Source organism: Topomyia yanbarensis, chromosome 2 (genome assembly GCF_030247195.1).
Source record: "Topomyia yanbarensis strain Yona2022 chromosome 2, ASM3024719v1, whole genome shotgun sequence".
Classification (NCBI taxonomy): Eukaryota; Metazoa; Arthropoda; class Insecta; order Diptera; family Culicidae; genus Topomyia; species Topomyia yanbarensis.
Window position 1 is genome coordinate 285,564,760 of NC_080671.1, and position 25,215 is coordinate 285,589,974.

Genomic DNA, 25,215 nt, shown 5'->3' on the forward strand with positions numbered 1-25,215 from the left:
AGTTGAGTAAAAAACAAAAGTGGGATCAAGCGTACCCACTCTCCACTACTGTTTCATACAAGATAATTTACCTTTCACCGAGCATTGTCTGGAAATCCGTCTATCGTCCTCATAAACTCAAAGTCCATGTCCTACATATTTACATAGAAACGTTGGTTTAATGTATTTAATCGAATGAATTTCTGGACACCTCTTGATGAAATTTCTGTAAAATGTAATTATACAAAATGTAAAATTGGTAATAGTCATCAATTAACACACGCGTGCACACCTTATCCCAACAATTTTTCGTTGGTATTTTGTCTTCCAGGTGTAACGATCTTGTTCATGATTCGCTGGTGACGTCCAAGTTTTGTCTAATGAATGGGATGAGTTGCACATCGACAATAGCGAACCATCCTTCAGTATTCAATTTTAGGATCATGTTAATTGAAAATGCTCCGAAACAGGCTAGATCGTGAGGAATAAAACTCCGCCGAAAACTTGTTCCGTAGCTGATAAGTACTGAGAGTAGGAATCTCCAAGCTTGGTACTGTGAAAAGATTCATCGGACATTTTGATTACTATTGAAAACAAAACGTGAAATTGAAACGAAAATTAGTTCCATTCAAAAATGTCAACATTTTACATTAACCAACACCAGCGTAAAACAAAATTTTATTTATAGGCGTCTCCAGTTGTTTTGTATCGGGATAGTTCCGTAAATTGGCGTTGTACTTTTTTGCGTTTTCGAGCAGGATTGTTCTATTTGCACTTCTGCTCGAAAGTGCAAAATCAGTGCGTTACACGACCATTGAAAATGGCAAAAGTTTAAATTATCTACAACAAAAACATTTCCGACAAAATGATGATATCTTGGAATCATCAGTTTAGCGTTTGTTAAAATGTTACGAATGGCTGAACATGAAGCCAAGAACAGAAAATAAACAATTTTTTAACTCACCGATCCACCACATCAGATCCAGCTCTAGATGTTTGTTGTTGATTTTTTTCGCATTCTCGGCTGAAATAAATGTATTATTTGTAACTATTAAAAATTTTGTAATACGTGTTCACCAAAACAATACCTGTCAACAAAAAATTACCTAATATTTAGTTTTACTTGAGGTACCCAAAAATAAGTACAAAGCGGTGAACTAGAATTCCCCGTGCATGATATTCATGAAAGGGCCTATGATAAAAAGTTTTAGATTGCAAGTCGCAATTTTAAACTTTTTTGCCAATGAAAACGATAGTTCAGGGGAATGTGGTTATTGATAGTGCGCTGTTTTGTTTTCTAGGATTCTTTGCCTTCGTAATTTACAGAGTTTATGTTTGCTGCTTTCTTTGCTTACGTAGTTTACAGAGTTTATGTAAGGAGAGTGACGACAACTATGAAATAAGAAACAATGAATATCGGTCAGTGTCAATCTAATATAACAAACTCTAATCCATCTATTGCACAATTCAGACCAACTCGAGCTGCACAGTTTGAAATCAGCGACAGTGTACTACAGTGTACTACAAGTTTCAGATGAAGATATCCTTTGTGTATGTCAGCCCGGGGACAACTTGACAGATAGTGCTTGTTTCATATATGTACCACCGATTTGATGGTGGCGGTAGTATGCCTTTTCTGTACGACTACCACGAACAACGACACGAAAAAGTTTCAAGAGAAAAGCGTGTTTCGTTACGTGTGTTATGAACGCCGTCAATGCGGCTAGAACAACATTTAGAAAAAGCGTATTCCAAAATGTGGATAAAGAAAAATATTATTAGAGAATAAATTTATCCCTGATTGGAAACCGTCAGCAAAGTTACATAAATCTTATTATAGATTAAGCTGGAAGGTGTTGTTTTTAGCAACCGGCTCTCTTCCTTCCTAAACATGTTTTGGTTTTCTTGTTGTGTGAAGTTTGTAATCGGTAAATCATTGGTGTTATAAATGAAATATAAATGAAAAACTTTTTGGCCAATGAAAGTAAATCACCAATAGGGTTGCCACCTCTGGAGAGGCTTTGACCCGGAGATTTTCACTGATCGGGGGTGGTGGATTTTGAGTGGAACGAGACAGAAAGTGGAATCAAAGCGATTGCTCGGCATTTTAGAGCACTTTAATCGCTTTTAATTACTACGTTAAAGTAAAGCTGTAATTTTTTGACGGTTGAGAACGGTTTTATCGGTTTAAAGTGGTGTAGTAGTTCACTTTCCCGACTAAGTGCCAAGAATACAAAAGCACCAGCTACTCTCACTGTAGAGGATAAGTTGAACGAGCATTGCTCTCCTCCACAACTAACAGGAAAAGGAGAGCAAAGGAGGCAGAGCTGCGGCATCACACTATGTGGTGTCGGTTATTCATCACCAACAAATTTTCATTTCGCAACAAAGGGGCAAAACTCACCTCCGTAACCCGTTTGATGTTTACCTAGTCAGTTGAATTAGAACAAATCTGCTAGACCTTAGTGCAGCTGGCGATAAGCACCACTATGAGTGAAATTATTTGGTAAAATTGCAACAAAAAAATTTTTTACACCATTTTGAACGACTTAGTGGAATGCAACATTTCAATTGTAGCACATGACGAAATATTATTTTCCTTAACCCTCCGGAAGTCGCGCATTTGGCCTACCGAACGAGCAGCCGCTGGTACCCTAAGACGATTTCGCTAGATTTTCAGAGCGCGACTGCCGGAAGGTTAATTTGTGGTAATTTGTTTTTCATTTTCATTGCTTTGTAAAAGAAATTATTAATATTTGGTGAACTCATCTTCGCCACCTTGAAACGAAGGGTTAGTCGGGCAAAATAAATCTGAGTAATAGTTAGCTTAGACTTTTGAAATATTTTGTAAAGAATCAATTTCAAAAAAAATCAACCTATGCTTCTTCCCACCAAACCCGGAGAAATTGATGTAAAACCCGGAGATCGCTCCCGAAAACCGGAGTCTCCGGGTCAAACCCGGAGGGGTGGCAACCCTAATCACCAAGCTTAACAATTCGTGAACCTGCGACATCTTGTTTCAAGTTCATTAAGAACGTCAAGAATTCTAGCATTTTGATTGGGAGAATAAACAATATATGTAGGATTTTCTACACATTTAGCAAAATTGGTTTTGAATAAAATTTGTGTGCTTTTAACAGAATTCTGGCATCAAACCAGTAGCGCTCGGTTTCAGCAAGAATGCTGCCAGGAATGTACAATTTTGTTCGAATTCGGCCAGAGTTTTGTTCGACTTTTGCAATAATTCTGTCCGGAAGATGTTGCGATGTTTTTGGTATGGATCCCTTCAGAATTATTCTGGCATTTTTCTCGGCTCTACCGGAGGATTTCATGCCTTAGGAGATGTTGATTAGTTTCGGAAGATTTTCGGAAATTCCAATATAAGTGGTAGTGGCTTGATTTTGAAAGTCATCTTCTTGTATTTCCGAAAATCGATTTATTTTCTTTCGGATTTTTTAAATTCCAAATGGAATCTATGTTTCCGTTTAAGTATGGGGGAATGAGGACAGTTTCTAATGTAAACAGCGAAATAAATTTGATGATAGAAATGCTTAAACTGGTTATTTTTTAGATATGAAAAATAGTAAATGGGATGCGCCTTTTTCAAATTTTGCTCCATTCGAGCCGCCATGACATCACCAAATCACCACAAAATTTGCTTATGAGTTCAATATATGGGAGCTGTCAAGTTGTCCCCGGGCTGGTGTATGTGCTTGGTAGACTACAATCGTAGGCAGGAAATCGTCTATTGTGGTTGGTGTTTGCCAGTATACCGTCATCGGGGGTACTTTACACCAAAAATAGAACGTTTTGTACATTACACTCAAAAACTACCATCACACAACTTCAAATTTGAAACTGTTTGATGTTTTACATATGGAAGAAGTACCTCAAAAATCAGTGAATAGAACTTTTAGAAAATCAAGATTGAATATGAGATATATAGAACTAACAATTGGCGTCAAGTCGAAATCATGTTAACTTCTTTATTTGTTTCGCACACATCACTCATTGCTCAGTCTTCTAGTGATGTGTAGGGGGACCGGCTCAGGTAGATCAGTGCGTTGCGTTTTCCGTTCAAATGTTCAAACTAACTTGACAAAGATAATATTGTTAGTGTTTTTACCCTGAAGAGGAAGGCATAGATCTTCGAAACGCAGGAGATAGACTCAATACAATATTATTGTAAGTAACCCGTGACGAAATGCCATCTCTCATTACTGAAAACAAAGACATCGTTCATCTTTCTGTCGGATCAATTAAGGAAAGTATTGGCCTGTGATATGAAAAGTACGAAATATATCTTCGGCTTTCTACATTGCAGTTCTTGACAAACACTAGATCAATGCATGTACCTCCAAGTGTAGTAGTTTGTGAAGGATCAGTAATAAGACGAAGCTTGAGGCATTCATTCATGAAATGAACAAATTTCATGTTTTCCTGCTTTGAAATGTCTATGTTAAAATCTCCCGAAACAACCATCGGGATGTTTTTCCGAGCGTAAGGAAATAAATTACGTGTAACGAAAAATTGCATTTCTTTAAATGTTGCATCTGGCAAAATGTATACAGCAACCAGTAACGTTTTAATAACTTTTAGCATAACTTCTGCTGCACAAATATCACCATTATTATCCGCTAGAGACAAATTCGCGTCATGCTCTTCACTGACTTGTTCAATTTCATGAACAATAGCCATAGTAGATGCAGTGGTCTTTTGATAAATTGCAACACCACCAGCTCTAGAATTAGGACGCCTGTATTCGGTGATATAACTATAACCGTTTATATCCACAGAAGAACAATTGTTCAACCAAGTCTCACTGAGGGCTAAAATGTCGACTATGGTTAGTAAATTGTCCGTTGAAATATCTGAGAAATGAGCATTCAAACTTTGGACGTTAAAACTTATCAAGCTGCAACTATGATCTATTGCTCCAATAAAATTCAGTAATTCACTGTTAATAGTCGACAGCTGATGATTTGACAGGCGTACTAGCTCTGTTCTCAATTCAGTCATTCGGGGTGAATTACTACCCTTATAGCGGTAAGCTTGAATCTAGTTGGTACCGCCACACGGTACTATCTTTGATTTTAGGCCTGAGTTTAGTCCGGCCTAAGACGTTAGTACCTATCATTGCAGAAATGGCTGCATCCTGAAGCCAAATGAAAACAGTGTAAAGGGGCGCCATATTCCTCTTACATACATTTCAATAATTTGAATCAACTTTTCGACCTTTATGTGCAATATTATGGCCCATGTTGCACACAAACCATATGAGGGCAAGTAAACAAGTTTTATCCCGTACGAAAAACAGGTGTAATCGAACTATAAATGCATTTTTTTTTAAATATTCTTTATCGCCCTATATCTAGAAGGTGCTACACGCTCATTTCAAAACGCCACATCGAAGAGTTATATTGCAGGTTAGCAGAAGTCGAATCATATTGAAACAAACTATCGAACGAAATTTTATAATTGGATTCAGAGATGAAAATTGTTTTCGTTCGTTAGTTTACATATGGCTATCAAAATGAGTGAAGTTTAATTTGCTCACAATTTTTTAGTTATTTTTACATTAGGAAAAGAATATATAATCACAATTTGTTCCCTTTTCTAGTTGTATCTTCTCACAAAGAACACCATAAGCATGTTGAAGTTTATTTATATTTTTACTGCTTTTGAAAGAGTTCAAAACTAAGATTGAATAAAAAATTGTAAATGAAGCCATGCCATATAGCCTAAGTAACACTTTTAAATATGACGGCAAACAAACTGTTACAAATATTCTCATTTTGATCGTTATTTAAATGTTTTCGGAGCTTGCTTGTATTGTTTCGTAATTTATAATTTTCTAGCATATCTTGAACGATTTGTATTTCCGCTGTAGTACAAAATTTCGTTTATTTCTTTACGATAGAACAGATATGCACAGAGTATGAAAGAACTGTGAAAACTGAGTCTAGACAGATTACTTGACAAAATGACGCAAAAAGTTGAATACGAAAAAATCGCTTAAATCGTGTCGGAACTTAAGGGGGGTTGTGTAAGGTATTATCGGCAAAAAATTGGATACTATTTTTTTCGATGCAAAGATTCTTTGTCTTTTCAGTCAGGCGCCACATCGAAATCATGTTTTGCGGTATACACCATAACTCAAAATCTACTGGACAAACGTTGAGACATTTTCACCGTTGTTTTTTACAACATTTCACAAGTAATTAAGAGAGCTTTTATTTTTTGGTCGATTTTCGATTTTTTCGTAGTACTTTGAAACCAAAGTCCGATTATTGCTAAAACAACGATTAACATGTTATTGAAAAATAATAATACTTAGCAGTTTGCAAAAATCTCTTGTAGTTGCTTGGGCAATGATGTGAAGAAGAAGAATTGTGCAAAATTCAGATTCAAGAAATTTTGTCTGCATCCAGTATCAGGTTCAATTTGTAAATTTATAATTGTCAATTCATTATCAGACAGATGGCAGACTATAGGAAGTAACTAATTATAATTTGTATTAATTAAAATTACTGGACTTTTGGTATTTCAGGCATGATTGGATAATCGTGCTGATAATTTGAATTACTTCTTTTTCAGCAAAGTAGGACTTATTTTTACAATGGAGAAGACCTTTACGTCCTAGCCCAATACACGTGCTATTGGTAGGGTCCAATCTACCACACGGGGTGCACTGGGGGCGTGTCGGGCTCGAATAGTGACGCTGCCATTAATACCGACTAAACTCCATTGGGCTCCGCCATCATTCCTCCCAGGAACTACCTCTCGGTATTACTTCTGGGGGGATGGCTGTACTAAATGTACTCATTCACTCTCACTCACGCGTTCATACGTCCTGTATGAGGCTTACTTGGGTGCTCTCCCAAACTTACTTTGATTCACTCTCAAACACTCCCACATGAGGCTGACTTTTGTGCTCACCGTTTTCGTTCCTTGCGAGGCTGACTTGTGTGCTCACCTTACTCATTCCTTGCTAGGCTTACTTTTGTGCTCGCCCCACCCATACCATGTGAGGCTGACTTGGGTGCTCACCCTATCACCTGATTCATTCTCGATCGTGCCACTCTATTGTACCTCTGTCACTCCCCCTGGCATCCAATGTGGGACATTTTTCTTAGGCCCCACTTCTGACATACCATGCGAGGCTGACTTGTGTGCTCACCTTTTCCATTCCTTGCTAGGCTGACTTTTGTGCTAGCCTCTACCATACCATGTGAGGCTGACTTTTGTGCTCACCCTTAACATGCCGTCTGAGACTGCCTAGGATGCTCACCCTTTCACTCCTCTGCCACGCCATGAGGTATCGATAGCTAAGTCCCAACATACTACGCTACGACCCTCCCGTCTTGGCATGAGGCAGTCCACTTATACGCCTATACACTCACTCTTCTGTCTTGCTTCGGGTGGCTGGGTTTACCCCTTACGCGGTTGCCAGTCGCTGCGCCAAACCTGCCTCGGCATGAACAGACCATTCACTCCCTTTTTTGCGCTTGGCCTTTTTCGCTCCAGTTAACCAATCACTAGTTAGCCGTGTCCGTCGTCTGTTGCTCGGTTCGCCAGATTACCTGTAGCCTACTGGCAATCTGGATGGTAGCAGCCGAGACTGCGTTCCACTTCTTCACCGATTGACACATCCGCTGAATAAGGGTATCAGGGGTCACAATCCCAGCCACAGACGTCAAGCATTGCTCTTCTTTCGACGTCGAACCGATGACATACGAACAGTATGTGTTCGGCAGTTTCGTCTACACCTGGGCAGTCCGGGCAGACTGGGACCTCCGCGTGCCCGAACCTGAGGAGGTACTGTCGGAAACAGCCATGGCCTGACAGGAATTGTGTCAGGTGGAAGTGAACTTCCCCATGGGGTCTTCCCACCCAGCTCGATATGCTAGGTATCAGCCGGTGGGTCCACCTACCTTTCGAGGAGTTGTCCCACTCACGCTGCCATCTGGCGACCGAGGCCACCCTGGTGCGCTCACGGGCTCCCCTATTTCCACGTAGCTCGAAGCACTCCTCATCTTCCCGAATGACCAGCCCGACTGGCATCATGCTCGCTATCACGCAGGATGCATCGTGTGATACCGTGCGGTAGGCAGATATCACTCTGAGGCACATCACGCGGTAGGTGCTCTCCAGTTTCTGTAGGTAACTGGTTACCCTCAGTGCTCTTGACCATGACGGGCCGCCGTACCTGAGGAGAAATACAGCAACGCCTGCCAGTAACCTAGGTCTACTGGCGCACACCTTTGAGCTGTTGGACATCATTCTCGATAGAGCCGCAACAGCAGTCGACGCTCTCTTGCATGTATAGTCGACATGGCTGCCGAAGGTCAGCTTGTCGTCTATAATTACTCCGAGAGACTTCAGACTTCGCTGTGAAGTGATCGCGACTTCTCCCACATGGATAACTGCATGTTGTGCCGACTTGCGGTTGTTGACGATAACTACCTACGTCTTATGATGAGCGAGCTCCAGGCCTCTCGCGCTCATCCATTCCTCCACCGTGCTGATCGCGTGTTCTGCGGTTAGTTCTACCTCAGGAATTGACTCCCCGTAGACCTCCAAGGTTACGTCGTCAGCAAAGCCGACGATCTTGACCCCAGGAGGGAACTTCAGTCTCAGAACCCCGTCATACATGAGGTACCATAGCACCGGGCCTAGGATCGAGCCCTGCGGGACTCCGGCGGTAATCGAAACCCTTTTCTGACCGGCATCGGTCTCGTATAGCAGTACGCGGTTCTGGAAGTAACTTTCCAAGATCCGGTACAGACCCACCGGTAGGCTAAGCCGGTGTAACGAGAGCGCGATGGCATCCCAGCTTGCGCTGTTGAATGCGTTCTTCACGTCAAGTGTCACTAACGCACAGTATCGAATACCTCGCCTTTTCCGTTGGATCGCTATCTCGGCAGTATTTATCACTGAGTTGAGAGCGTCCACTGTGGACTTACCCTTCCGAAAGCCAAACTGGTTGCTTGACAGACCGTCCGTACCTTCCGCGTACGGGGTTAGCCTGTTGAGGATGATCCTCTCAAGCAGTTTGCCAGTCGTGTCGATCAGACAGATTGGTCTGTACGCCGATGGGTCGCCTGGCGGCTTCCCGGGCTTCGCCAACAGCACCAATTTCTGCCTTTTACATCTATCGGGGAAACGGCACTCGTCAAGGCATCTCTGCATAGCTAGCCTGAACATGTTCGGGTTCGCTATGATCGCTGCCTTGAGAGCGTTGTTTGGAACTCCATCCGGCCCTGGAGCTTTGTTCATTGCTAGGGATTTAGCCACTGCGAGTAGTTCTTCATTCGTCACTGGAGCCACCATTTCGGCCGTGCCCGCACTGTCTCGTAGTGCAGGTGGCCAGGGGCTTGTGGCTCGAGACGGGAAGAGTACTTGTTGCAAACTTGCGGAACGAGACCAGACGAGGCAAAAACTGACGAGTGCAACAGAAAACCGGCCAGTTAATATCACTCGATGCAGGAGCATCAGTGGCCAACAAGAGGGATAAGGTAGCAAAATCTAAGCTCAATTAAGCAAAATAACACATGCGAGGTACAGTAGAGATTTCTGCTTAACAATAAACTGTCTGTACTAACATGAGCTTACATCTAATTAATACATACAATCTTCTTTCACTAGATCTTCAGCGCCTTGTACTGCATTGTGTCGGTGGGGGCCCCGTTTCCCTGCAACTTCTGCTTTGCATTTTCCGCCTTCGAAGCGTCGCACCCGTTATATCATGCGACCGATTGACTTCTCTCCTTGTAGTACAGCTGCATTAACGTTCGCTGTCTCGCCGCGTCCGCGACCCGAATGCACCGCAGTCTGTCACGTGATACTCGGCTGTACCATGTTTCGCACTCGTGTGTAGTATTTGTTGCGCGACTCCCACGCACTCGTTGTAGTTTGTGGCGCGACCACGCACACGTTAGTGATCTCGCCGGCCTCTCGCTCGATAGGTATGGTGGATCATATGGCTCGAGGAAAAGGGTGGAGTGGTTGTGGTCTGCTCTGCTTCGCATTAACGTCGCACGATCGTTATCGTACGGGTGAGAGTTGACTGTTTAGCCTGAAAATAAAAGCCCTCTGTTGAAGGGCTTTTCTTTCTTGTGCTAACGACTCGTGGTATCGCATGCAATTTGATGATGTTGAGTGATCCTGCACAGCCTCTCTTGGCTCTTTCCGTGTGCTTCTATGACCTTGAGATATCAGGCTGCAATGAAATTCTTTCCGACTAAACCGTACGTGGTTTTCAATCAATTCTACGGCCCAGATATTATCCGAACATGCAAGAAAGCTTTTAGGGATGATTCACGTGATCACAATGGATTTCAGGGTGATCGATTTCCACGTGTTCGTTTGCCGAAATGACGTGTATGCCTTTCGTTTAATAGCTGTACTGCTCAGAGTAGAAATTTGCGATCCGATGGGCTTAGTTCCTCACGTGCCGAAACCATTAACAGCATGCACTGTTCACCACACACCACTTTTGTTCAGACTGTTTTAATTGTATCTATCCATGCGGCTTTGAGGCCAAAGATCCTCGTTGCGGTACGAGAGCGGGATCGATATATGTTTGATCATTTCGTGTGAAAGATAGATCGTGCATCTCTTTTAGAACTGGCTGCGTTCTGGTTCTAATTGTGTACTCTGAGAAATATTTTTGTATTTCGTCGACCGATTCTCGAAATGTAACACAACATCACACAATCCGCAACGAAATTTTTACGGAGGCTCGCATCCGCAAAAATTTCGTATGAATGTTGATGTTAGATCTTGAAGAGGCTGATTGATTCTTACATTACACAATCTCGAACAAATTTTCTCCAAACTGGACATCGATGATTGCTGCTTCCTTCGTTCACGATGCGCCAATACAGAACTTATTAGCTAATGGTAACTGTACTTCTTGCTACACCTGTTGGTGCCAGATCGTCCAAGAAATTTATTGTATCACCGCTGATTGAGCTCAGCGAAAGAGTTCTATTTCTTCAACACCTGTGTTACTATTTTATGTTGGGCGCCAGAAATTACGCCGAGAAAATTCATAATAAGGATCTTAACTAACGGTAACTGATTTTATACTGTACGGTATGAGCTTTACGGTGATGAGTCATTTTGAGTCTATTTAGCACTTGCGTTTTGTCGTATTTGCGTAACCCTACTTGAGTGAGTGATCTTTTTTGGTAAGCAGTGATGTTGTTGTTGTGGAAATCCTTCTCATCGTTGTCAGCGTCGAGACTGCGTTTTCTCTCGTTTCGCGAACGGCTAGCGCAGGTGCGCTTTTACTCGTTGTCCTGGTGCATTTCACTCCGACGTAGAAGAAGGTAGGAGTGTTCCCTATTTCGAATCTGTGGACTCACTACTAATTTCTTCTTAAAAACTCAGGTCCAGGATTTCCTCCGCTTTGTTATGCGTGTAGATTCTCTCCTGTTGGTTCAGCAGCTACTTGTGGGTCTGAAAGGTATGTTGATCGAAGCTGTGACTGTTGCCGATAGGGTTTCAATAATCATGATATGGGCCACTAACCGGTCAACAGCACCGGGTTTGTGGCATGATCGCTCTTGGTCGACAGTTAAACTGTGTACATATCTTGATTTGTTGTAAGGTCAATCTGGTTTGATGTCCTTCAAATGGTAAACGCCGGTCTTTGAGATCTTGATGTCTTCCAACAAGTAGTTATTGCAGCCCTGGACTTGTCGTACGATGCACGGAATGAATTTTGCTCCAAGTTTTTTCGTGCGATGTTCAGCTGCTTGCGATAACTCAAAAGAACGTCTCCATACGATATCTCCTACCTTGAAACCTCTACTCCGCGCTCTGAGATCGTACCGCTTCTTACTACTTTCATGCGCTGCCTTAATCCTATCAATGACGAACTGCTGGATCTGCTGAACACTTTCTATTCGCGTCTTCTGTGCTTCAGTAGGATCATGCGTTGAATTCAACTTAGCCAGCGGGTACTGATCAGTGAAAATTATGTGATCCCGACCGAAGTTGCAGTAGTAAGGGCTACAGCCTAGGGTTTCGTGTTTCGCCGTGTTTATCGCGCAAACTACTTGTTGAATGTGCAAATCCCAGTCCCTTTGATCCTCGTCTAGAAGGGATCTTACACATGTTATTAGTGTACGATTCGTTCTCTCTGCAGCGTTACACATCGGAGTGTAGAAGGCTGTTCTCATGTGGATGATGTTGTATCGCTTCAGTAACGCCTGGAAAACTTGGGAAAGGAACTGGGATCCGGAATCGGAAACTATAATCCTAGGAGTTGAGAATCGAAGAACCACGTATTGCTCCAAGAAAGCAGACATTTGCTGAGCGTTCGCTGTACGAAAAGGTTCTGTGATGACAAACTTGGTCACCCAATCGACGATGACCAGGAGAACGGTGTTTCCCTTTTTTGAACGTATGAGTGGGCCAACCCAGTCTATTGAGATTAGTTCCCATGGTAGTTGTGCTGGTTTTGGGTTTCCTAAGGTTGGAGTCAGCATCGTATTGGATGCCTTGCTAGCTTTACACACGTCACAAGCTTGCACGTACTTCCGGATATCCACCGCCATCAGCGGCCAATAGTAATCTCGCTGTATCCGATTTAGCGTACGTTCGCCACCTAGGTGAGCTGCTGTAGGCATGTCATGGCTGCGGTGTATTATTTCCCGTGGTAGATAGGAAGGAACCACCTTCTTCCATTGGTGATATCTGCCGCCAGTTGCATCCTTCGTCATACAGTTTTTGTACAGGTGTTCTCCGACGATTCTGAAGTCTGGAAAGTTGTCGGGGTTTGCCTGAACATCCTGTATGAACTTATTAAACCACGAATATGCTGAAGCTGGAAACGAAGTGTTGATCGTGTTGACTATTTCCACTCTACTCAGGCAATCTGGAACAACGTTTGAAGTTCCTTTCCGATACTTGATATTGAACGAATACGCATTCAAACGAAGAATCCATCTAGCTAGAAGAGGCGTAGGGTTCTTCATCGTCTTCAGGTAGGTCAAGCTAGAGTGATCACAGTAGACGGTGAAGTGCGTCCCTTCGAGATATCCTCGGAATTTCTCTATAGACCGAATTACTGCGAGGCACTCTCGCTGTGTCACCGAGTATTTTCGTTCAGAGGAAGTCGCCTTCGATGTCCTGTGTGAGAATTCCTCCTATTGCTACGTCACTCGCATCGCAAGCAATTGCGAACGGTTGTGTGTAATTTGGAGTCACCAGAACAGGCGCCGATGTGAGATGCGATTTGAGAGTCTGGAAGGCTTTCTCGCATTCTTCCGTCCATCGAAATTTCGTTTTAGTCTTCGTGAGTTCTGTCAGTGGAGCAGCGGTTCGCGAAAAATCTTTAATGAATCTTCGATACCAGCCACACATCCCAATGAATCGTTGAGTCTCTTTCTTATTGGTTGGAGCAGGGAATTTGCTGATGGCGTCTACTTTTTCTTCGTCAACGTGCCACCCTTTTTCGTCTAACACGTAGCCCAAATACTTCAGACTTTCCATGCAGAATACTGGCTTTTCTGCATTGATTGTGAGTCCTGCTTTCTCTAGTCTTCGTGCAATTTCTTGCAAGAGGTCCAAATGTTCTTGCAACGTTTCAGTAGCCACCACCAAGTCATCCAGGTAGACAAATACCTTTGGCTCAAGATCAATAAACAGGTGATTCATGACGCGTGACAGTGCTTGACTGGCTGTTGACAAGCCAAACGGAACCACGGTGAATTGATAGTGTCCCCGCTGAGGGATAGTAAAGGCGGTTTTCTGTTTGGATCCCTCATCCAGAGGAATTTGCCAGAATGCTGACTCTAAATCGATAGAAGACAGAAATTTTGACCCACTGAGATTGTTTATAATAGATGCTATCTGGGGAATCGGGTACGCCTCCTGCACTATGACTGAGTTTAATTTTCTGGCGTCTAAGCACAATCTCATCGATCCGTCCTTCTTTTTGACTGCTACTGTGGCGTTGTTCCAAGGACAGCAAATAGCATTCTCGATTACTCCCAGTTCCAACATTCGGTCGACTTCTTTGTTTAAATCATCCAATACAAATTTTGACATCGGGTAGTATTTTTGTTTGAACGGAGGAGCGATTCCTGTGTCTATTTTGTGCGAGTATAGGTTTGTTCTTCCTAGGCTTCCTTTGTTGCGTGACGTTGGGAATTCCTGAATAACTTTTTGCAAACGTTGCTTGTCGTGTGCCAGTAAGGATCGAACGATCGATGATTCGTGATCTAGGTTGGTCGTAATTTCACAAATGGTTGCTTTGACGCCGAGTTTGGACCAGAAGTCCATCCCCAAGATAAAAATAGAAGGCATCGATTCGATGAACAGCACCGGTAAGGTGATGTTTCTGTTATTGTAGAAGATCGGCACGTGTGCGAAGAATGAAACTGGGTGCGCCGAGTTGTCAGCTGTTTTTACTTCCCCGTTAACTGGAAATTTGGTAAATCCTAATTCATCCGCTATTTTGGAGAGTGAACCACCAATTAGACTGCAGCTCGCACCGCTATCCAGGAGTCCTCGAAGTTTGCGACCTAGGATATTGATATCTGCATATGGACGATTGTCATGGTTGTCTGGATCGATAACGATAGATTCTGCTTTGCAGAATGCGGGAATTTCGAGGATTGAAGGGACTTTGGTTGTAGCGGGAGAGCTTTCGCCCTTTATTGAGAGTTCTCCCAGCTGCGGTTTCCCGAATGCTGTGAGATGTTGACTGACTCTAACTGCCTCCATCTTAAAATGCATGCCTCGCAGTTTCGTGTGGTGCATCCCTTTTTCCCACAGCTGTAGCAGAATAGAAATCGTTTGTGGTTGGGACAGTTTGGATAAGTGTGACCTGGATTTTCGCACTGCCAACAAATGATAGTTGGTGCCGAATTCCTTGTATGATGCTCGCTATTGGTGGGTTGCTGTGGCTCTGTAGCTGTCCTTTCCTTCCAATTCTGTTGCAGGCGAACTGCGTTTACGTTCTTGGATTTCTAGAGGACTCCAGTCTTCTTCCCCGTCTGGGGGTGAGTTCCACCGTGTTGACCTGCGCTGTGTTGAACGGCTGCCTGTTGAATAGTTGCCGGTTGGGATTTTCCATCCTGCTCGTCCCTGGACGCTGAAAAGCCGAGGTTTCAGGTTTGTTCCAAGGAATGCGGGGAGTAGTCGAAGCTCTACCCCGAGTCGAATAGGACCGAGACACTTCAAACTCTTTGCAAACAGCGACTAGGTTCTTGACTGTTATCGCTCGTGATGCTGCGGCTATCGGAGTATAGTCCGAGTTCAGGTGGGATTTCATGATGAAAAGTTTTTCCGATTCTGATATTACTGGTTCAACTATTTCAAATGCAGCTACTAGATCTCTGTAGAACGCCGTAAACGATTCGTTTGATCCTTGGAACCGTAAGTACAGATCTTGTTTGATGATCTCGGAATAGTTCGGAGGTAAGAACACCTGCTTTATTTCCGATTTGAACGCTTCCCAACTGGTAAGGTGGATGTAGGAGCGTGTGTACCACTGAAGAGCTCGCCCTTTGAGTAAATGCTTAACTGAACGGAGCAACGTTTGCTCATCAATTTCTTCCGTATCGGCGTAGGTGTTTACTTGGTTGAGGAATTCACCTAACTGGATTATGTTCGGCTGACCACTGTATACGAAAGGCCATTTATGGACCGGCTGAGAGAATCTGTTTGGAGTTGCTTGTAGATTTGATATTCTAGGTGTATTGGGTCTGCCTTGCGATCCCAAAAACCGTATAAAATCCTCTCGCAAGTGAGGAGGAATATTGTCCAATTCACGTTGCTGTTGTGGCCTTCCTGACTGATTTTGTGGATAAGGATCCCAATGTCCCGGAATGGAGTTGTTCGGAAATCCTTGCCGCAACACACCTTAATTTTGTTGTTCTCGTAGCTGCGCTTCAATTTGCTGTCGCTGTATCTGCTCCTGGTGTAATTGTTGTTCCAATTGCTGTCGTTGCTGTTGCATCTGATCAAGTAATTGTTGGAGCTGCTGTCCTTGTTGTTGTTGTTGAAGTCGGAGCTGCTGCTCTTGATGTAGTTGTTGCTGATGCTGACGTATCATCTCTTGTTGATGCTGTAATTGCTGCTGCTGTTGTTGTATTTTCTGTCGATGTAATTGCTATTCTTGTTCACACTGATCGTCCGAAACAGGTTGATCTGACGGTTTGGGCAACTGTTGTAACTGTTCCTGAAGTTCCTGCTCTAATTGTTGTTGCTGCTGGGAAGCTTCTTTTATGCTAGATTGAAGCTGGGCGATCTTGAGCCGTTGAAGAGTCTCTGGATCTCCAGGTAATTCTTCTGGATCGGGATCGTTTTCTTGTTGCTCTAAATTTGCAACTGCCAAGTCTCCTATGAATGCTTCAATTCTTTCCAGAGATTTATCGATCTTTGTGAGCGTTTTGTTGGCATTAGCTGTGATTAGTGAATCCGATATGATGGACAGTCTGAATTTATAGTGTAATAGCCGTGATCTGTTGATCCTTATTTGACCTTCGTCTTTCTTCCGAAAAGCTGATTCCAAGGCCTGACTGATTGGTGGTAGTTTTGCTTGGCACTGGTGCATGCTGTCAACATCCGAAAGCACGTGTGAAGACGATGTGGGCGTGGTTGCACCTCCATTCTTCTCCTTGCTGATTACTTGATGTAGACGTGCGATTTTCCAGTTACGTTCCTTTCCTCTTAATCCTTGCACTGTTCTCACCGCCAGCTCAAAATCCAATTCATCTGCGGTGAGATGTTCCAAATCCATCGCGAATTTTATTGTAATCGTTTCACCGAAAGTTCACTTAATGCTCCCTGATCACTCACTTGATAGCTCGCTATTAACCGTACACGGAAGTGGGTTTTTTATTTGGGCGCCAATGTTGCAAACTTGCGGAACGAGACCAGACGAGGCAAAAACTAACGAGTGCAGCAGCAGACCGGCCAGTTAATATCACTCGATGCAGGAGCATCAGTGGCCAACAAGAGGGATAAGGTAGCGAAATCTAAGCTCAATTAAGCAAAATAACACATGCGAGGTACAGTAGAGATTTATGCTTAATAATAAACTGTCTGTAATAACATAAGCAGGGATGCCAAAGGTACCGATAAACTACATTTTTTTCAGTATATTTACATTTGCACAAGCCGTACAGCCCGCTACAGCGACGTATCACTACAGCTCTTGCCAGAACGGTAGCCAAATCGAGTACATTTTCCCGTACAGCAGTTGAATACATTTTTGTTTTGCTGCTGTACTCCGACTGCTCGGTGAGAGTGTGGCGTAGTAAAGTTTGTTCTCTCGCTTTGTACATTTTTCTCTGCATAGTCAAAGGGAGAGGCCCGCACACGAAAGCGTTGATGCCGGCCGTGGCGTAAATGAGCCACCTTCATTGTCGTCATTTTTGAATAAAAATATTAAAAAGATTGAAAATATTAAAAAATGTAAAATATGCAAAGAAAAGCTGTACCGCTCACGTCTGGTGGCTGTACTGGGGACAGTAGTTTTTGTCATGTTACTGCTTTGCACACAGGCAGCCGTACAGCGCTGGGCGTCCTGCACTAGCGAATGACAGCAGCATCGAGAGAGAAATGAGAATGTAGGCAGAAAAATTACAGCCGCAGAAAAGGTAGGCATTTTGCATCCTTGAACATGAGCTTACATCTAATTAATACATACAATCTTCTTTCACTAGATCTTCAGCGCCTTGTACTGCATTGTGTCGGTGGGGGCCCCGTTTCCCTGCAACTTCTGCTTTGCATTTTTCGCCTTCGAAGCGTCGCACCCGTTATATCATGCGACCGATTGACTTCTCTCCTTGTAGTACAGCTGCATTAACGTTCGCTGTCTCGCCGCGTCCGCGACCCGAATGCACCGCAGTCTGTCACGTGATACTCGGCTGTACCGTGTTTCGTACTCGTGTGTATTATTTGTTGCGCGACTCCCACGCACTCGTTGTAGTTTGTGGCGCGACCACGCACACGTTAGTGATCTCGCCGGCCTCTCGCTCGATGGGTATGGTGGATCATATGGCTCGAGGAAAAGGGTGGAGTGGTTGTGGTCTGCTCTGCTTCGCATTAACTGCCCTGAATCGGTATCGCCGCTCAGCAGCAACCGTCGCACGATCGTTATCGTACGGGTGAGCGTTGACTGTTTAGCCTGAAAATAAAAGCCCTCGGTTGAAGGGCTTTTCTTTCTTGTGCTAACGACTCGTGGTATCGCATGCAATTTGATGATGTTGAGTGATCTTGCACAGCCTCTCTTGGCTCTTTCCGTGTGCTTCTATGACCTTGAGATATCAGGCTGCAATGGAATTCTTTCCGACTAAACCGTACGTGGTTTTCAATCAATTCTACGGCCCAGATATCATCCGAACATGCAAGAAAGCTTTTAGGGATGATTCACGTGATCACAATGGATTTCAGGGTGATCGATTTCCACGTGTTCGTTTGCCGAAATGACGTGTATGCCTTTCGTTTAATAGCTGTACTGCTCAGAGTAGAAATTTGCGATCCGATGGGCTTAGTTCCTCACGTGCCGAAACCATTAACAGCATGCACTGTTCACCACACACCACTTTTGTTCAGACTGTTTTAATTGTATCTATCCATGCGGCTTTGAGGCCAAAGATCCTCGTTGCGGTACGAGAGCGGGATCGATATATGATTGATCATTTCGTGTGAAAGATAGATCGTGCATCTCTTTTAGAACTGGCTGCGTTCTGGTTCTAATTGTGCACTCTGAGAAATATTTTTGTATTTCGTCGACCGAATCTAGAAATGTAACATACTTCGATAATCGTTGCCAACTGGTCCGGAGACCGTTCTGGGGGTGAGGAGCCCATTTTGGTCTTGGCCATCACAATCCTGTAGGCGTCACCCCACGGATTCGCGTTGGCACTCTCACACAGGTTGTCGAAACACGCTCTCTTGCTGCTTTTAATGGCCTTGTTAAGGGCCAATTTCGCAGCTCGAAACACTTCACGGCGATTCTCTCTTGCATCCTCGGTGCGAGCTCTTTGCATCCTACGTCTAGCTCTGAGGCAGGCTGACCGTAGAGCTGCAATCTCGGCACTCCACCAGTATACCGGGCATCAGCCGTTTCTTGGCAGTGTTTTTCTCGGCATAGTGGCGTCGCACGCGCGTGATAGAACAGCTACCAGCGCATCCCCGCTTAGACTGTCGGTGTTGGCCTCCAGTCCCAGGGCCGCGGTGAAAGCTTCGCTGTCGAACTTCCACTCGCGTACCTGACAGGGATCTCCCGCCCTCGAATGCTGCACACCATAGTTGATCCTAAAGCGGATTGCTAAATGATCGCTATGGGTGTAGCCTTCGTCTACCCTCCATTCCATGCCTGGAGCCAGACTCGGGCTGGCAAATGTTACGTCAATCCACGCCTCCGCTCCGTTTCTACGGAATGTACTAGCGGAGCCATTATTAGCTAGCACAGTATCGAGTTTCGCAAGCGCCTCCATTAGCGCTTGATTCCTGCTATTTGTACAGCGGCTGCCCCACTCCACTGCCCAAGCGTTAAAGTCTCCCGCTATGACTACCGGTTTCCGGCCCACTAGGTCCGACGAGAGCCTATCGATCATCTGGTTGAACTGTTCTATTGGCCACCTTGATGGGGCGTAGCAGCTGCAATAGAACACACCATTGATCTTGGCAATCGCAACACCCTCGGCGGAGGAGTGTATTACCTCTTGAACCGGGAACCGTCCCGTTGTACAGATTGCCGCATCCCGTCCGACACCCAATTGCCGTTGCCGGCAGGGATGCGGTACGGGTCTGATAAGAGGGCGACATCTGTCCTCAACTCCGAGACCGACTGCCACAGCAGCTGTTGGGCTGCTGCACAATGGTTAAGATTTAGCTGTGTGACGTTCACGGCTTCTTCTTATTTGCCTCACCGAAGGGACACGAAGGTCCGCCCATAGCATGTTTATGGGCTTGCTTCTTAGCGGTGCAGTTAAGGCACTTGTACGCCTTAGTGTAACCCCGCTCTTTATGCCCCTCCTCGCCGCAGCGACGACATAATTTGCTCCTGTCTGTGTTCTTGCACTCGTAGGCTTTGTGGCCGGACTCAAGGCGGCTGAGGTATGCTAATAGGGCATACCGACCAGCCGATCTTCAGCAAAGTAGGTCTGCCAAATTCTATATGCATGGTTAGTAGACTAGTTGGGTAGGATGGTATAATAAGCTCCACCAGGCTAAAATTTAAGATTTCCATTCCATGGACGACATAATTATCTGAAGCAAATAAATAATTTTTATGGCATTTTTCATGTGTTGCAGAACAGCAACTGATACAAACTTTTCAAAAGATGTAAGCTTCCACTCTTTTTCTATAAGCATTTGATTTAATTTGGAACAGTCAGATTTGGCTGAACTGACAAACTACTAAGTGTAATGTTAGAGAAGCTCTTCAAGCCCTTGGAGTGTCTAGCGCCTAACAATATAACTCTACGATTTTGTGTAGATTTTTATGACATTATCTACGTTTTTTCACTCACAACTGCGCCATTTCGCTAAAAATCAAAATATCGAAAAAATCCTACGTACATTGCTATTGACATAAGGAATCAGAAAAACTTTAGTTTTTGGCGCTAGGTCAAAAATCACGGGAGATAGATTTCCGATCGTGGACCCCTTCCAAAAAACGCGAAATGAAATGAAATTGCTCGAAAAAATTATTTTATTTGATACAATACTTATGTTATAAATCCCATTCAACAAGATGTCGAGTCTCCATTTTATTGGGCAATAAAAAATTCTCGAAATAATCAGACTATTAAATGGCATAAAGAGTGAATTTTAAATTAAATTAAATTAAACATAGCCGTGTATTGCTGATCAGAACGCAGCAATGCAAATGGCAGCATCATGTTACCGGAAGAAGACAAAAATATGCAAAAATTTGTCATGCTTCTCTTGCATACATTTCGTTATTTTCAATCCTCTCTTCGGCTTCTTTCTGGATAAATATGGCTCTCTTTGCTCGCAATAAAAATGGCAATAAATAAGCCAGTTTATCAGGTAGGAAGGACAAGCACTGTCGAAGTACACTAATAAAATAAAATACCAATTAATGCGTAGAAAACTACGCATTTTCAATAGAAGTGAAATAACCGATTAAGTGGGTAAAGAGTTCGTATCCATAAATGAATACAGCTCTTGTACGTCAACCTGGGTATTTTTACCCTTTATTTTTCGCAGAACTGTTACAACAAAACTCGTGAAAAATATCCATTCATGAAAATCGCGCCAGAATGAAAAATACTGTCAATAGAATTATTTCTGAATTAAAAAAACATAAAAAATATTCATTTCACATTATTGTCTCCTTAACTACTTAACAAAATAAAACCGCCAACTGGATATATTTTTAATGGCTGGATCTTTTGGCTGCTATAAAAATGCCAAACGCATATTTGCAACATCCTCAGTAGTTAAAATAGCCGTTTTTTATGAGCATTGCCGAAATGTTCCGTTTCCGCCACATACTCAGATGCAGGCCGGTAATTTGCAGCTTCCGCTACGAACCTTAGTTTGCAGGTTAACTCGCTTAAAATAATTCTTAATGACTTTTCACTTATTATTAAGATCAGTATATCCATTGACATTATCTCATAGAGTAGTTGTGAAATGAATAAAAAGCACCAATTGTTAGAAGCAATAAAATACCCATTTTTTGATAGCTCGAATAACTTCCGAAAATGGGCAATTTGAATACATAAAATGGGTAAAGTTTTTTTTACCGTGTTTATCTACCTGCATTTTTTTTATTTCCTCGTTCTTTCCTTCTCTCTACACGCTTTATTCCAATTGCACATCAAAGGGATACAATAGAGCACGTTTGGATAAATTGAGATCAATTCAGATCAAAGTTGTTTTTGTGAATTAGAAACAGAACTACAATAAGAAGTGATTTGATTCTTTTCTTTTTACTTATAGCTAAGAGAATAAGCGGGACCATTTAATTCTATAATATAAATCGATAACATATTTTCACGAATTATTGCCCATATATCTATTGTATCACAGATCAAAGAAAGTAAATAACGGAAGAAAATTATTGTTTTTAGGGGATAGATCCAAACAAATGGCAATTGAATATAGATCGTAAAATGCAATATTTTATGAATTTACTTACACTGGTCGTTAGCAAATTGAATCAGAATGTTAACCGCTTAGAAATTAGCTTCACAAATACTCTAAGCTAAGAGTAAGTAATTGATTTTAAATATGTGCAATGTTCCAATAAGAATAAAATCACATAAAACATCTGAATGCAAAATGTTTTGAAATTTATTGTGAACACAACGGTGATCAATATATTTATTTCGATTTTTGGCATAAATCGTTCCAATTTGCATTGATGCATTATAGAAATATATCTATATTCTGTCTGCCACATTGCAAAAAAAAATTAAATATAACGCTCGTGAATATAAATGATCATTCTGTCAAAGTTTAATTTTCTGTTTGATCTTTGTTTACTTTTTATTTAAACCTCGCTGAAAAACGTGTATAATTTTAATTCGCAGACCTTCATTGATAATTGATCTTTATTCCAAACTTGTGAAAATTCACTTGAAACGAAAATAAATGTTTTCCCCCACGTCGATAGGTATCATGTTCAATTAGAATGACACAGTTCATTTTAAATTCAAATTGAAATATTTTAACCAATTTTTTAATCAAAGTATGAAATCTCGACAAACATATAATTCTGGCTTAAAAGCCAACTGTCAAAATTCTCTTTGAAGAGGAATTTCGGACAAACCGTTACTCGCCAATCACAGACGTGGGCAGTAAACAAAAGAGAAAAATTTTCTCTTACATTAACTGCTATGAACTGTGTTTATCCAGCGACGGTTGGTCCGGAATTTCCTTTCAAAGAGAATTTTGACAGTTGGGTTTTAACCAGTAATCATATTTTTGTCGAGAAATAACTATCATGGCACCAATAACATGGTTCAGCCACCTCTAACTCGACGAGCGCCTATTCAAACTGAATAAAAACATGCATTTGTATATCAATTTATTTTCTTTTGTGCATATTATGTCACTACAAAGTACTGTACATCATCGGCCAACTTTCAACTATCCAACACGAATAATATGTTCAGAAACATATCGGCAACATGTTGACAAAATTGTTCTCAAACCCTATGGAACGAGATATTTGACGAAGAAAAGCTATTTTACTGCAAGAAAATATCGGAATGAATTTACTCATTTTCTTTAACTTGAATTTGTTGTTTTTATTTATTTATTTATTTATTTATTTATTCTTATTTTTCATCTGACCTGTGTTGGTCTACATGAAATGTTTCTAGAATGGGAAAAGCCCATTTCAGGATATGCTTCAGAAGCAATCCTCAAATGGGCGTAAAAACCCATCATCTTTTCAAATTTTTCACAGTTGATTACAATGATTTTACACTACAATTAAACTTAATCACATAGTACACAGTATTGCAAGAACAAAAATTACAAAAATGGAATCTTAAAATCTAAGTCAACCTTCTTAGTCTATTTTTGAAAACATCACAAGATACAGAAAAGTCAAAATGGTCATAAACACTATTAAAAACATTACACATCGCCCTAATGGGTTCGTTCTGACCATACTCTGTGCGCTGAAATTCCAGTCTTAAGAAGTTATGCGATCTGAGATTTCTAGGGGGCACATAGATATTTATTTGTGAGAGAATATCTGGAGCATCTATTTGACCAGTTAATATCTTCCCAACAAATACTGCTCTAAATGTGTTCCGCCTTTTCGCTAGGGTTTCCATATCGAGCAGACGACAGCGATCGATGTACGGTGGTAGCTCTGCTGGGTTACGCCATGGGAGAGTTCTAAGAGCAAAACGGAGGAATCTTGCCTGCACTGCTTCTATTCGGTTGATCCAAATGTTCGTATAAGGACACCAAATGGGTGCTGAAGCTTCCAGGACAGATCGAACTAGTGAGAAATAGAGTGCCCGTAAACAATATGGATCAGTGAATTCTTTGGCGATTCTTATAATGAAGCCGAGGTTTCTATTTGCCTGTGCTATAACATGAGAGTAATGATTTCTGAATGTCAGTTGTGAGTCCAGGAGTACTCCGAGGTCTCTGATAACTGTCATTCTCTCTAGCGATTCCCCTGAGATGGTGTAGCTCCAGAGTATTGGATTTTTTCTGCGAGTAAAAGATATTATGGAACATTTGGCCACGCTGAGAGCCAGCAAGTTGCGACTACACCAATTACAAAAAGCATCTAAGTGTCGCTGCAGTGCCACGCAATCTTCTATTGACCGCACAATGAGAAATAGTTTGAGATAATCAGCGTATATAAGTTTACACCCTGGAGGTATAACATAGCAAACGTCGTTGAAGAACAACGAAAAAAGCAACGGTCCTAGATTGCTCCCTTGAGGCACTCCCGACAAGTTAATGAAGCTGTATGACTCGCTATTTCCTAATTTTACAGATAGAGAACGATTTACGAGATATGATTTAAGCTACCCTGTGAAATTTGACGAAGCGCCCAGCCGCTTTATCTTTGCCAGTAGAAGAGAGTGATCTACACGATCGAATGCAGCCTTGAGATCCGTGTATACAGTATCAACCTGAGATCCAACTTCAATATTTTTAATACAGAGCGAAGTGAATTGGGCTAGATTAGTAGTTGTCGATCTGCCTGAAAAAAAGCCATGTTGATCCTTCGATATGTATGCTTTGGTCTCACGAAACAGCACGTTTCCTACTAAAATCTCAAATAACTTTGATCCAGCACAGAGTGAGGTTATGCCACGATAGTTCGCAATATTTTGCTTATCACCTTTTTTAAAAACGGGAAACATAACTGATTTTTTCCAACACACGGGAAACGCCGATTGCAATAGTGATTGATTGAAAATTAGCCTTAAAGGCGTACACAGTGCGCTTGCGCATCTTTTCAGTATAATGGAAGGAATACCATCTGGTCCTGCTGATGTTGAAGACTTTAGCTTTCTAATGGCAGTTAGAATGTCTTCGTCAGTAAATTGGATATTACCTACATTAATTACATCATGAGGGACATTCTGAAGGCCATATTCCACCTGAGTGGAGTTAGCCGAGTCCTTTTTAAACACGCTCGAGAAATGTTGAGCGAATAGGTCACAGATGCCACTTGGAGTGCTTGATGTTTCACTTGCAAGGAACATACTGGAAGGAAGCCCATTTTCTTTGCGTTTTCCGTTAACG

The 25,215-nt window shown here is 42.4% G+C and overlaps 1 protein-coding gene and 1 long non-coding RNA gene across 10 annotated transcripts in view; one reads left to right on the forward strand and one right to left on the reverse strand.

Moving 5' to 3' along the window:
- LOC131683219 (uncharacterized) overlaps positions 1 to 1,966 on the reverse strand; it is a 97,755-nt gene extending 95,789 nt beyond the window's left edge. For 2 of the 9 annotated variants that reach the window (XR_009304429.1, XR_009304430.1), the window contains exons 1-4: positions 1,086 to 1,576; positions 944 to 1,027; positions 272 to 532; positions 72 to 205 (exon numbers count right to left, since the gene is read on the reverse strand). This is a non-coding gene — a long non-coding RNA (uncharacterized LOC131683219). Of the gene's footprint in view, positions 1 to 71; positions 206 to 271; positions 533 to 943; positions 1,028 to 1,067 lie in introns of all 9 variants that reach the window. The other 7 variants (XR_009304427.1, XR_009304428.1, XR_009304431.1 and 4 more) reach the window with 7 other exon arrangements.
- The window catches only part of LOC131683215 (acyl-CoA synthetase short-chain family member 3, mitochondrial), a 967,052-nt gene that overhangs the window by 809,180 nt on the left and 132,657 nt on the right, over positions 1 to 25,215 (forward strand). The gene's annotated exons all lie outside the window — the stretch shown is intronic.